Genomic DNA, 12,959 nt, shown 5'->3' with positions numbered 1-12,959 from the left:
GGGAGCATACTCAAGGCAAGTCAAGAATATCCCAAAGTATGCTACTCTCTAAAAACTACATTGTTTGCGAGATATTGGTTTGTCATCATCAAAAAGGGGGAGATTGTGAATAAGATCTGACTCCTGACATTGGTAAGGTTTTGATGAAGACACCAACATCACATAAAAGAAGAAAATGAAGGATACTTATGAAGACAATGAAGACAAAGGTTCAATAAATTAGTAGTAATGCTCAAAAGTATAAATGAAATTAATAAACACAAGTATAAATCTATACACTTAATAGTAAGGCTCAAAAGTATTTTAAAAGAAAATTAATAAACACAAGTATAAATGAAAACAATTTTCAAAATACTGTATAATAGGTTACTGGATCTAAGTAACATGTTACTGTGATTAAGTAGCAGGTTACCAGAACTAAGTAATAGGTTACATTAGTGAGAAATGAGTTATCAAACAAAAATTGATGAGGGTAATCGATTACACCATGTGGGTAATCGATTACACAACACGATAAATAATTACCCAGTTGGACAGAACAGTTGGGTAATCGATTGCACCTTTTGAGTAATCGATTACTGCCTGTGAAAATCAATTATGTAGTTGGACAGACTTGTTGGGTAATCGATTACTGAGAGCTACTACACCATTTTTCAGATTCAAACCACACAGCTTTCAACCCAAACGAAATGGTTTCATTCCAAACGAATCCTACCTTTTCATAGAGGTATTCTGGTTGATTGGATAGTCTATGTAAAAGCTTTTAAACTCATTTCAAATATACGCAATACATAACATAACTCATATTGAAATCACTTGATAAAACTAAAATTTTCTATAATACTTGTTCTACACTTGGTGCAACTTGTTCATAACTTTCAGAACTTATTTTGCAAAGTTGTCTTAAGTGTTATTGCAAGTTATTCAAACCTTCGGAGCATTAGTACTAAATTATACATTGAGTTATTGGATTGCAAGAGTTTATAACTTCAAAATCTTGTAAAGGCAATTCATTGTCATTGTTAAATGTTTTCTTCATTCAAAGTATTGAATTACTTTCTTTCAGAAGGGCGTGATAAGAAGGGGATAGAGTTACTTGGAAAGTGTGTTTTCCAAAGAGTGATATAGGTGTTAGAGAGTGAGTAAGATACAAGGGAATCTCAGGGTGAGAAATTGTAATTACTACTCTTAATATCTAGAGCATAAATCTCTTGTGCTACAAGAGTACTGGACGTAACCTTCGGTGGACAAGAATTTGAACCAGTATGAAAACATCTATTTACACTCTTCTCCTTTATCTCCTTACATTTACTTGATTATTTCTGCATATTATTTTTCGTTGCTATTAACTCTTGAATTGTGCAGAAAAATCAGTCATTCTTAGTTGACATCTCAGTCTTATAACTTCCCCATCACCAAGATAACTTAAGCGACTTTCTTTACTTTGGTTATCTAGTAAGAAGCAAGTAAACTGGGATAACTATAAACATCCAATTTTACTAAGGGTAATTTAATTGATAAATAAATAATTTTTTGAAGGGAAAGTAGGTGGGAAAAATAATTTGAAAAGAAATTGGGTCTCTTTGTCCCGATTAGATTAATGTTGGAAACCCTAATCTCACCCGTTTTATAAACCTAAAATTAGCAACTAAAAAAACTCAACAAGTTCCAGAAAGGGAGAGAAGCCAAACCTAATCCTAACTCAGCATCACTTAGCATCACTTAGCATCACAAAAATCCAAAAAAGGAGTAAAGAAAAGGCAGCCACATTTTTAGAGATGTCCAAAATTGCAACATTAGAAAATACCACAAGTGCTTTTTATTTCTCTTTGATTTTTTTCCAGGTTCGTTGGTTTTTCTTTTTCATTGCTATTTCGTGTTGCATCTTCTCTCTTTTACAGTCCATACTCCAGCATTACTTCTAATACATATTGTTGAGTTGAATTAGCATCGGCTTTAGCGAGGAGGAGTTTCCTTAGAGGGATCCTCCTTAGACCACGTTTGGAGTAGTCACCGGGTATCTTTCACAAGTATGAGCGCCGCTGAGTCGTCGGCCACCATGCAGCAGCCTGTGACTGCATGTCGGAGCAGGTTTTCTCCACCATACTCACTGTTTCAGTGCCGACCTCGATGCAAAGGGGTCCAGATGGCAGCCCCATCAGCGGCAGTCCCCGTCAACTCGTAAGGATGACATGTCTCTGGTTGCAGCTCCTCCCTCTTCGCGGACCAGCCTTGGTCCATCGTACCGCCACCTTCTATCCTCGCGGCAATCACACCACGTCGGCGACATGAAAAACCACCGCCCGTGGTCCAAGCGGCTCAACAGGGGGTCTGCTTCCCCATAACACCCAAAACCATGAATCTTCTTTTCTCCTATTCTAATTTTGTTGTTTGTTTGTTTTAATTCTGTTTTTTCTTCATTTATCTATATTTAGTGTTAGTTTTATCTAATTATTTGGTTTGTTGTGTTGATTATCTATTTATATTTTTATTTGTTGTCAATGTTTGCATGTTTTCACATAAATGTGTACAAAAATGGTATATATGCCAAAAGAATATATTTTTTTATAAGCAATATAAATTATGCTGTTGGCAAGAGTGTTTTGATACGTTACTTTGTTTGTGTTATTTAAAATGAGATGAGGTAAGGTCTTGTGTCATGTCACATCTTTGTAAATAAATTTTTAAATAATTTTAAAAGTGTGTCTTGTGGGGCTACTTTTTAGGTAACCACAGTATAGGACTAGTACTTTATTGCACCATCTTGTTTATTTTTTTTTATATGAACAAAAATAAAGTATGTTTTCTCATCAACTATTTTCCAAAATAACTATGTGTTCTTTTTCTATATTATATCTGTGAGATACATAGGAGTAGTATTTCCTTGTGAGTCACAAAAATTATAACAAATATTTTTTTTTTGGTTTTTTATTTAATAATATGAAGATCATTTAATATTTTGAACAAATATTCATAATAGGAGTAGGTATTTTTATTACTTTTAAAAGGGATGGTCTAACACCTTCCTAATTTGTAACCGTAACCGACTCTCGAATCTAAATATTCTCTTTTAATGGATCATTCCTTATTTTTTATATAATTGGTGTTTTCATGTTTTACCACTAAATTAGTTTTTCTTTGATTTATTCATGTCGCACCCACTAAGCCACAATATGTATAACTTCTCTCTTCTTAATAATCTCTTGGGTTTCGTTTCGAGTTTGATTTGGAGTTTAATTTTGCATGTCTACAGCTGGTGACATACAAGGAATTGAGCGGCTCGGTGGAGCATTCTACTATTAGGAAGAGGTAACCCACCATTATCACATTTGTTGTTTTTTTTTTTTTGCCCTGATTATACAACAAGTGTTGGATAGATTTTGTGCTTCATCAGGTTAGTCTATTTGCTTGGAGAAGTCATTGATGTATTTCTCTAATTGTAATGACCTACTATTCCTCATATTCCTACTACTAATGATTTGGGTCTATACTTGGGTGTTCTTATTTTGTATGGTAGGAAGAGGAGTAATTACTCTTACATTACCGTAAAGATAACATAAATTTACTAGTTTAGTCCTTGCTTTATATGATAACTCTTATTCACCATTCGTGTTCAGTAAGCAGTCACTAAATTCCTACATCATGATGAAATATATAGCAATAGCATGTAGAAATGTTGAGGTTTTCATAAAGTTTGCAAGGGCAAGTTACAAGGAGAAAATATGGGATCATGCTGCTGCTGTTATCATCATACAAGAAGTTGGTGGTCTTGTAACATATGCTAGAGGGTATCCCCTAGACTTCTCTTGCAATATATGCTCTTTCTGCTCACATGTAGTCTGGAATGATATTAAAATCTGATGATAGAATAAGTGAGTCATCATCGCCTGAGTAAGAAGGTTGTTTCTTCCCTTGTTTTTTCATCCTATGGCGAATACTACTATTAGTAATTTTGAAGAAAAAAAACTAGGCACTATGGTTTATCTTAATTAATGCAGAGTCTTCATATGAATCTGATTTTGAATTGGACTACGAAGTTTTATCTATGGGACGATACATGAAGTGTAAACATGCATTGTCTATTAGGCAGAATCTATGTAATATTAATAACATTCCAGGTACTTCATCATTCTTCCCTTTCCTTCTCTCAATTTGTATCTATTTAGATGGACTTGATCGAGATTATATAATTTTTAGGATTATAAGACTTTTTATGTTTATGACTCTATTTTAAATATAGTTATGTTTTTTTAGATGGACATATTTAACTCATGTATTTCATCAGGTTGTATATGACTTTTTTAATTTTAAATACAATGATGTGTTTAGATATTTATTTTTCCATTATATATTCATGTTATGATTTCATATTACGATTTAAAACACGTTGAAATGGAATAATACTTATACCAATGGAATAAAACTGTAGGTATAAGAAAATCATTTTCACCTATAGTGATAGAAAAATATCGAAGGAATAAGTTTTAGCCTTATACCTATGACAATGATTATCATCACTAAAACCTATTGTGGCAGGGTAAATCTGGAAGTATAAACACATGTAGTGATAGACACAATTTGAATGTATAAGTTAAAGTTGTATACCCTCACATTCGACAGCTACCACTGAAACCTATAATGACAATAAAAATTTGTAGGTATTACAACTCGACCCGAACAAAAACTTTCATAAATACAAGTTTTATGTATTATATACCTATGATTTTTTTATCATTTACTAACAATTTCTATATATATATATATATATATATATATGAGAAATTTCTTCTACTAATAAAAACATATTTTACATGAAATATAAAAACAGATTCCTTTCTACACCTTTGGACATGAATAAAAAAATATTAGTATAAAGAGAAGATATGAAAAGATGTGAAAATTGGAATTATATTAATAATAAAAATGGGAGATGTTAACATCACAACATTGCCAGTACTCAAAAGAAAGGATCTAATATTCTAAAGGTTAGTTTGGGAGTTAAAACTTGGAGGAGAATGAAGAAAAAGGGAAGACTTAGAAGTCATCTTATAAGTGTATTTTATGGCTCTCAAGCCTTACATTTTCTTTCCTTCCCCTCCAAAACCCAATTCTCAAATTAACCCTGAACTCCAAGGCCTTAATTAAAGAAGTCTTGCAAAAGCTTTTGCGCGACTCCTGTTGAGCTGACATTATGTTTTTGGAGGTATTCTGCTTTTCAATTGCAGTATTCACAAATTGAATAATTGTTTTCATATAACATCTCTTTCATTTTTCTAAATCATCAAACATCCGGTCTAGTCTATGATGAATGGAAGGATGCAGAATTTAGAGAAGAGCATTAGATATAGAAGGTTCTACTTTGGGAGGTTCTAAGAAAGGAATCGGAGGAGGTGACTACAGTTTAAATCTAGAAATACAGTTCCAGGAGTATGAACTTCATGATCCGACTCCGGGATCACAATGGTAGAAACTACGAAGGTGAAATCATGGTTTTGGATTAGAGGAAAAATCAATCACACATTAACATCATACTACGAATGGAATTCTAATCCTTGTGAATGTTTACTCTCTTACTATTCCTAAATTCATATTGTAATTATGTAATTAGCGATCAATTCTTGTAAATCTTGTATCACTAGTACCTTGTATTAATACAATTTTTATTATTAAAAAAAGGAGGTATGGAAGTGTGATTTACAGTAGGAGAAGAGATTTGTTGTTGAGATTGGAGGTTCAAAAGGGTAGTATTGTAGAAGTAGAATGTATTCTAGAATAAGAACATATATACTGGGTGAGACAGCATTAAGAAAAGGTGAGGGTGCACATGCTATAGGTGAGGTGAAAAATATGGGTGATGACGGGTTGAATATGTGACTTGTCTTGATTATACTTAGAATGTTGAGGTTCAGAATCAAAAAGTGTAGGTTCAGAAGGTTTAGAGATGACCTAGGGGTGAAGTAAAGGCTTATTTGAGTTCAGGAGGTTGAGTCTCTGATTCGATTTGTTCCCAAGAGTATGATTATTCTCTCGCGGATTGCTGGGTCTGAAAGAATCCATTTACCTTTGTCTCTTGATGAAGGCTTGGAAGGTTCTACAACACAAGATGCTAGAGTATTTGCGACAAACTGGGAAATCTCTGTCTTTTGAATCCAATTTTCCAATGTAATATTTAGTATTCAAGATATAAACTTTACAACAGAAATCGTGGAAATAAGATATATTAGGTTTCTTATCATTTCATATTTTATATGGGCTTTTGTTCAGTAATGCTCTTACCAAAATTGTATTATGTTTATGCATATAGCAAGTAGTCTTGGTAGCTTCTGCCTAAAGGTATTTGGGTAGATTCTTTTCGTTTAGTATTTATCTGCACACCGCTTGAAGTGGTACATCCTTCTTTTCAACTAGCCTATTTTGCTTTGAATTCTCCTCAAACACTATGAAGACTAAGAAAGACCAATCTTTGTGTGGGTTAGATACAAAACCCATGAGTTATCTTGAATAGTCACTACACCATAACATCAAAAAAACAGCATTTAAAATTGTTATTTAATAATACTTTTGTAGCACTTTTTATGTGAGCGCAGTAGTATACAAGATTATATTCAACAGCATTTTTTGTAGCTCTGTAGAAAGTAGACATTTAACAATATTCACTGAAGCAAGTGTTGTTAAATGTCTACTTTCTAAATAAGACAATATCCTTCCCAGACATTATATCAATCACATGACAAACATGTCCAACTTCACCACATTTACGATAGATTTGTTAAATCACTAACGACTTCAATTACATTCAACCTTAACATATTCTAATATTATAAAATAACATAGGAGTAATGAGATCTTACACAAATTGTTCATTCATTCTCCTCCAATGTTCACCATAGCCAAAAATCTAGAACATCATAGCTGCATAACTTTACAACAAATAAAGATCACACTATTAGTGAATAGAGAAATAAATGAGCTAAAATAAGATAACGATTTAGCTTATGTTTGAAGAGAAAAACCAAAAACCGACAACTTCACTATAGCTACATAACTTCACAACAAATAAAAATCACACTATTAGTGAAGATAGAAATAAATGAACTAAAACAAGATAACGATTTACCTTATGCTTGAAGAGAAAAACTAAAAATAGATAACTTGCTTGAAGAGAGAAACTAAAAAAACAAAAGAGAAAAAAATGTAACTTATGGAAAAGAAGAAAAGTAAGAGAAATAATAAACTGAGTGAAGATAGAAATCGTTATCTTGTTTTAGCTTATGTTTGAAGAGAAAAACCAAAAACCGACAACTTCACTATAGCTACATAACTTCACAACAAATAAAAATCACACTATTAGTGAAGATAGAAATAAATGAGCTAAAACAAGATAACGATTTACCTTATGCTTGAAGAGAAAAACTAAAAATAGATAACTTGCTTGAAGAGAGAAACTAAAAAAACAAAAGAGAAAAAATGTAACTTATGGAGAAGAAGAAAAGTAAGAGAAATAATAAATTGAGTGATATGTATTATTGTGTGAGGTTTTGTTTTTGAATTTGAAAAGATTCTCGCTCACTAAAACAAGTCACTAACAGCGCTTATTGAAGAAGTAATGTTAAGTATATGAATACATTTAACAACGTTTTCTTCAATAAGTGATGTTAAAGATAACACACCGCTTATTGAATAAGTGTTGTTAAATATATGAAGTATGATCTTTAACAACACATGTTTCAATAAGCGTTGTTAAAGATAACACATTTAACAACGTTTGCTTCAATAAATGTTGTTAATTCTCTCCCGTCTCACATTTAACAGCGTTGAACACATAAACGATGTTCAATGACCATTGTTAAATACCAATTCTAGCGTAATGAGTCATCAATTATCACAAAATTTAGTTAAGATTTCTATATTAGAATTGAAGGTGGACATCTTTTGTTTTCTTTTATGAAACACATCACATAGAATATCCTATTGTAAAGGAAATGTCAAACAATCCTCTTACAAATTGTGCCTTTTTAATTTGGATATATTCTTCTTGTTGATGTGTCCTGCTTTTTATTCCATAGTTATCTATCATCATATTTAGATAAGAGACATGTAAATCTCTATTCTGAAAGACCGGACATGTTAATTATGTAAAGATCATGTTCTCTTTTGGATATGAAAATGGTCTTGCCAAGTTTTTTATCACTACCTATGTATGCATCTCTTAATAATGATATGCAATAATCACTATCATATAATTAGCTTATGCTTAGTAAATTATATTTTGTAAATATATTATGACAAATTAAAAGGGGGTGTGAATTAGTTTTATGCACAAATGAATATATGTGTAATTTTAAAACAATTAGAGTATAATGCAGGAGAAATGTAAGATGCAGAAAATAAAAGTACAGAAATGAAAGTAAAGAATATAAGGAAGAATAGAGATACATCAGTTTTTATATTGGTTCATCTTCTTATCTACTTGAAGGCCACATCTAGTCCCCTTGCTCAAATAGGAGATTTTATTGATTTGATGAGTTGATCAATTACAAATCTCAACTCAAGATTCTTAGTATAAAACACGTTCACCACAATCTCATAACCTTAGAAGAACACTTTTTCTAAGTATCCTTATTCCCTTTTTCACCACACCCCATGGTGAAAAGTTTACAACAATTTTTGTCAATGAATGAAGAATGTAACTAGGGCTAGATTGCAAAAATAATTTGACACTTCTAAACTTGCAATCCTTTATGGTCTTTCGCAATGAATAACACAATATGCTCAAGTGTTTAATTGTATGAAAACTTAGAATAAAAAATTTGATAGAAACTCAAAAAAAAATTGAAAGTTTATCACAAGTTGCTTGCAAGAGTGTTGAGAAAATTGTGTCAAATATGTATGAAAGTTGTGTACAAAAGTTATGTATGAAATGGAGAGTGTAAGTGCCTTTAAATAGGCTTTCAACCAGCCATCATATCCTAAGTGAAGGTAGAAGTCGATTGGAAAGACATCCATTTGTTTTGGGTGAAAACTGTTCAGTTTTGATTTGAAAATCTGGTGTAACAACTCTTAGTAACCGACTACTTTATTGGGTAACCGATTACCCAAAGTTTATGCTCAAATGAGTAATCGGTTACTCCCATGAGTAATCAATTACCATATGTAGAAAATGTAGGGTAACCTATTACTCATTTTTGGTAACCTATGACTCAATCCCAGTAACCTGTTACTTGGTTCAAGTAACCTATTACTCGGTTCAAGTAACTTGTTACGTAGGTCTAGTAACCTATTACTCATATCAAGTTACCTACTACTTAGCTTTTTGGAAATTAAGTTCATTTTAGTTCTACGTTAAAATATATTTAAAAAGTTTTTATAAACTTCAGGATATGGTTAAATATAGGTAAAAGATTTAGGAAATAAGTACCTCTCTCATAAGACTCTAAGATTTAGTAAATTGCTTCATGGTGTTAAAGTTCAAGAGGGGTACTCTTCCAACATTTAGAATCTCGTAGTAATGAAAGACCTCAAGTTAAAAGGTCTTAAGTCACATGATTGCCATGTACTTATGGAGAATTTCTTGCCAATTGAAGTACGGTCAATTCTACCTAAAAAAGTTCGAGGAACCATAACTAGGTTATGCTTCTTCTTCAATGCTATTTGTAGCAAAGTGATTGACACTGAGAAATTACCTCAATTACAAAAGATAAATTATTTTGAATTTGTGTGAGCTTGAAATGTATTTCCCACCTTTTTTGACATAATGGTTCATCTAAGCATTCATCTTCGAGAGAGACCCAACTATGTGGCCCTTCCTATATGAGATGGATGTACCCCTTTGAGCAGTATATGAAGACATTAAAAGGGTATGTAAAGAATCGTCAAGACTAGAGGGTTGTATTGTCGTGCGATATATTGTTGAAGAAGCTCTTAATTTTTGTATTGGATACCTTACCGATGGTGATTTCATGGGCATTCCAAAGCCTTGATATGCAAAAAAAATATTTGGTGAAGGTATTACTGATAATGAAATATTGACTATAATAAGAACCGAATTGGAGCAAGCGCATGTATAGTTTTACATAATGCCGACGGGTTGAGGCATATGTTGAAATACATAAGGGGATGCTAAGGAAGTCTTACCCAAGTAAGAATTAAAATTGGATTTCCAAAGAGCATAATCGGTGTTTTATAAAGTGGTTAAAAATCACATTGATGAGGAGTTGAATATAAATGCACATTCGGTTTCCGAAATATTGAAATGGTTAGATAATGGTCCAAGTATTCATGTCTTATCCTACACTGGTTACCTAATTAATGGATTTACATTTTATACAAAAAATAGGATGATCGAAGTAAATGCAAAATAGTGGTGTGACTCTTGTTGCTCGAACTTTACACATGTCAAGTGCAAAGGATAGAAACCCAATATATGTGAACATGTCATACTTTGGAGTGATTGGACGAATATGAGAATTTGATTACATAATGTTTCGGATGCCGATTTTTTATTGTATGTGGGTTGATAGCAACAATGGCTTCCGAGTTGATGAGTTAGGGTTCATGCAAGTGGATCTTAATAGGCCAGGATATAAAGATGAGCCATTTATTCTAGCATCACAAGCTCAATAAATATTCTATGTTAGTGATCCAACTTATATGAAGTGGTTCATTGTTCTTTTAACTAAAAAAATAATCTTCAATAATATTGATGACCAAGAATATGAAGATATTGATAAGATGATCCCTTTTTGTGACATATGAGTCACGTGAGAGCGGACCTACTATGGATGATGATTTATATACAAGAGATGTATACGATGAAGGGCTTTGACTGAATCAATATGTTTACCTCCAAACAAGGATGATCTTACAAGCCAAAAACAATCAAAGAAAAGAATAAAGTAGATGCAAGTAGTCTTTGTATAATTATAGCTTAATTTTGATTGTTTGTAATTTGCTTAATTTTTTTCTTTGTAATTTGCTTAATTTTTTTATTTGTAATTATGTATTTTGTCAAAACATAATTGGCATGATATTCATTGTTTGTAGTTTATATTATATTGATATTAATATAACAAACTTCTAGTCTGTATTAATGTGTCTGTTTTGTTCAGAATGTATAAATGTTGTGTTGTTGAGAATGTTTGCTCTGCTAATAAATGTATATGCATGTATTATTTTATACAAATCAATAGTGAATTCTAGGGGAAGCTCTGACATGCGTTGTTGTAAAGGATTAATACAACAATGCTGTTTATAGAAAGTATTGTTGTACATGCTTATTACAACAACACAATGTCTGTGTTGCGCTATTGTATTAAGGTGTTGTTTGAGAATATTTATGAATAATACAATAGCGCTTTTTTGATAATGTGATGTTATATATATGCACTACAACAATGCAACAATAAGCATTGTTAATAATACCTATAAAATGTGATGTTTATGTAAGACCTATATGACAGTGTTGTGTGGACGATGCGCTGTTGTATTTATGCACTATATGACAACGTTTTTTGTGTGATGCATTGTGTTATATATTAAATACAACAACAGTTGAGAAGCATTGTTAATGATAACAATATACTACTGCGGTCAAACAGAAAGCGCATGAAAGCATTGCTATACATCTAAAATAAACGTTGTTGAAATGCAACTCTGGCGTAGTGTATCTTGTATGTCACCCCTTGTTTTTGAATACCAGCCCTGAAAAGTTAAGTCCAAAAAACACAAAAACTCCAACTTTCTTTCCCGACTTCGTGAAAAGAAGGAAATGTTATGTTTCCATAGGCACAAACAGTATATATATGCAAAAAAAGATATATGAATTTTTATTTAGTCAATGTCAGATTTATATGAACCATAAAAAGATATGCTATAAGAATATTAAATCAATATAAGTAACAATTGCATAATTATCATTAAATATAAAAATGTCTATACAAACTAAACATAGTTCAACAATTATATTCCAAAACGCAAATACAAACACTTAAACATTAGACAAACAATATCAAATGGAAAAATCCAACCCCTCCATCCTCAAATACAAATACTTGCAAATCCGAACCTTTATTTGTAGATTTGGTTAGACTTCATGTATATTTTTTCACTTTTTGTTCACTATGATTTATTCTATTTTTGCTTTTTTGTATGATGACAAAAGAAGGGAAAATTGAGAGAAATTAATTAATATATAGTTATTTATACATGTTCTTATACGTCGTATCTAAATGTTCTTATGTGATAAAACTATTTACCTTATTTGAAATCTAATGAATTGTGTTGATTATATTCTTATTGAAAAACTTGCTTTAAAAATCCTTTTTGAAAAGCTTTCTTATTGCTTAATTTTAGGGGAGCCTTTTTTTCCTTTTGTAGAATTTTTCTAGCAAATTTAATACAATTTTTGTCATCACCAAAAAAAAGGTTAGATTGATAGAACCTTGGTGGTTTTAATTTTCAAAAGAAAAATATTTAGTGGAACCAATTACCAATCTCATGTGTTTCCTATTTTTTGGTGAATAAAAAACAATTAAGTTTGTGAAGCATGATATAAGAATATAACTCATCATTATCTTCCTTTTATATAGAAGAAGTTATATGAAAAGTTTTTCTTAACACATGAAATACCTTCTTCAAGAAATATTTGCATTAATATTAAGTGAAATGCATTCGGTAACTAAGCTTGTCCAAATGGGTTATTATGACTAGAGAAAATTACATCCAATGGCAACTACATCTGAGAGAAAGTCCATCCAAGTGATAACTACATCTAATGACTGTTAGAGAAGAAGAAGAAGAACAGAAGAGTAATGCACAGAAGAAGAAGGTATGAAAGATGAAGCAGTGAAAACAGAGAGAATAGAGAGTTGCCAAATTTAGAAAGTATTAGGTGGGATTAACTACCAACTAACCATAGGAATTGCTATTTATAGAATTAGTTACACAAAGGCCCAAATACA

This window comes from Lupinus angustifolius, unplaced genomic scaffold (assembly GCF_001865875.1).
Source record: "Lupinus angustifolius cultivar Tanjil unplaced genomic scaffold, LupAngTanjil_v1.0 Scaffold_359, whole genome shotgun sequence".
NCBI lineage: Eukaryota > Viridiplantae > Streptophyta > Magnoliopsida > Fabales > Fabaceae > Lupinus > Lupinus angustifolius.
Note: the sequence above shows the minus strand (reverse complement) of the source record.